Source organism: Pseudorasbora parva, chromosome 17 (genome assembly GCF_024679245.1).
Source record: "Pseudorasbora parva isolate DD20220531a chromosome 17, ASM2467924v1, whole genome shotgun sequence".
NCBI classification, from domain to species: domain Eukaryota; kingdom Metazoa; phylum Chordata; class Actinopteri; order Cypriniformes; family Gobionidae; genus Pseudorasbora; species Pseudorasbora parva.
In genome coordinates, this window is record NC_090188.1 from 3,727,496 (window position 1) to 3,730,040 (window position 2,545).

The window sequence follows — 2,545 nt, forward strand, 5'->3', positions numbered from 1 at the left end:
ACCACTGTATGTGTGTATGGGAGGCTTTTCGATTTGGGTCGGCCAAATCCAGACAGAAATCCCCAAAAAATGGCCCTGGAGTGTAAGAGGATATATCCTACAGCAGGGGTTTTCAAACTGGGGTCCGGGGACCCCCAGGGGTCCTCCAGAAGGTTCTAAGGGGTCCCCAGAAAATTTCTGGGAATAAAAAGGCTAAGCAAAAATGGATAAACTATTTCATTTTCTAAATGTTTCTCTCCTTTCTTGCCATATACACGCTTCCCAGAATTGTATATGTTTGTCTTGCATCTTTTATAGTGAGTTTTCTCCCTTTATCTCACTAAGGCAGAGTTCCTAACGCAGTATGAAAGCTTGTTTACATGCATTTATTGCGAAAGATTTGATACAAATCATTTTTAATTGAAAATGTTCTTCAGGTTTATACATCCAGCATTAAATATAGCCAGTTTAAGTTTGGAAACAATATGTTGTATTGATAATGTCACACTTACTATGACTTACTGTTTGTTTTTTCATAAAGAAAAATATAGAGATAGGTTTTAGGAAGAGGTGTCTCTCATAAAGGTTCATCATAATTGGGGGTCCTTGGCATCATTAAGCTTGAAAACCTCTGTTCTACAGCACATGAAGGGAAAAAATTATGAGGTATAGTTTTGCGTTCGCCTGAGAATCTTTGCGTTCACTTGGAAAACACAAAAGAGTCGAAATATATTCCTCTCATCTCATAGTTTTTGTCCCTTTAGGGGCTCCGGGATATTCCAGTCACATCCTACATGATTAAAGTCACATCCAGGTTGATCTGAGGGGGAGATTGTAGACGGAGCGGTAACTGTGAGCGGAGCAACAGCTGCTGCGATGTCTAAACTTGCCAAGAGACGCAGATGAAACTGCTGATGCGGCGGGATATTTTAAGGCCTCAGGAGGAGGATAGCGAACACAATATTGGCCCTGAGACGGTCTTAACTCCAGGATTACCAGATCTGTGTGTCTCTGTCGAAAATTCCTTTGGCATTCTCGGAGCGGTGGGAATACTTTCCGTGTGAGACGGAGAGGCATGCTGGAAAACTGACTCCACGGCAGGGAGAAGAGATCAGGGAGGCCAGCAAATTCTCCAGTGGAGTTTTAGAGATGTCCTGTGCTGGAAAATCTCACGGGTGAAGTAGAAGAGTTGAAGAGCCGGCTTCCTTTCAGTTCATCAGAGTGAGTTTGAATTGGTCACACACCACAGGAATGGGACTTAATGAATAGCATTTCAATCTATCTCTCTGTTTATCTGTTTATCCAATGTATCTAGCCATCCATCCATCCTGTCTATCTGTCCATCCATCCATCAACTAATCCAACCTGTATCCATCCAATCATTCAATCTGTCCATCCATCCATCCATCCATCCATCCATCCATCAACTAATCCAACCTGTATCCATCCAATCATTCAATCATTCAATCTGTCCATCCCTCCATCCATCCATTCATCCATCCATCCATCCATCCATCCATCCATCAACTAATCCAACCTGTATCCATCCAATCATCCAATCTGTCTGTCCATCCATCCATCCATCTATCCATCCATCCATCCATTCATCCATCCATCCATCCATCCATCCATCCATCCATCCATCAACTAATCCAACCTGTATCCATCCAATCATCCAATCTGTCTGTCCATCCATCCATCCATCCATCTATCATGTCTGTCTCTCCATCCATTTACCCATCATGTCTGCCTATCCATCCATTCTTTCCGCCTATGCATCCATCCATCCATTCATCCAGCCATCCATCCACTAATCCAATCTGTATCCATCCAATCATCTAATCTGTCCATCCATTGATCCATCCATCCATCCATCCATCCAATCTGTCCATCCATTCATCCATCCATCCAATCATCCAATCTGTCCATCCATCCATCCTTCCATTCATCCATCCATCCACTAATCCAATCTGTACCCATCCAATCATCCAATCTGTCCATCCATTCATCCATCCATCCATTCATCTATCCATCCATCCATCCAATCTGTCCATCCATCCATCCTTCCATTCATCCATCCATCCAATCATCCAATCTGTCCATCCATTCATCCACTAATCCAATCTGTATCCATCCAGTCATCCAATCTGTCTGTCCATCCATCCATCCATCCATCCATCCATCCATCCATCCATCCATCCATCCATCCATCCATCCATCCATCTATCCTGTCTGTCTCTCCATCCATTTACCCATCATGTCTGCCTATCCATCCATTCTTTCCGCCTATGCATCCATCCATCCATCCAATCTGTCTGTCTTTCTAGCCATTCATCCAGTCCGCGCCCGTCCATTCCTTCCAACCATCCATTTTTGAATTTCTTTCAAATTTCCAATAATTTAAACTCTACTTTCTTAGATAAACATTTAATCACATTGTATTTGCAACTTCAATTCACATTCAGGGATTGAATTAAAATTTAAAAGCCATTTTATATTAAATTCTGACTGGCACACAACCAAGTTGAGTAATACTGAAATCTGTGATACTTAAATTATGATGAAG

The 2,545-nt window shown here is 42.2% G+C and overlaps 1 long non-coding RNA gene across 1 annotated transcript in view; it reads left to right on the forward strand.

Moving 5' to 3' along the window:
- Nucleotides 1–670: 670 nt before the first annotated feature.
- Nucleotides 671–2,545, forward strand: part of LOC137045500 (uncharacterized) — a 10,992-nt gene continuing 9,117 nt past the window's right edge. Inside the window, exon 1 of the long non-coding RNA XR_010898783.1 lies at nt 671–1,200. This is a non-coding gene — a long non-coding RNA (uncharacterized lncRNA). The remainder of the gene's footprint in view (nt 1,201–2,545) is intronic.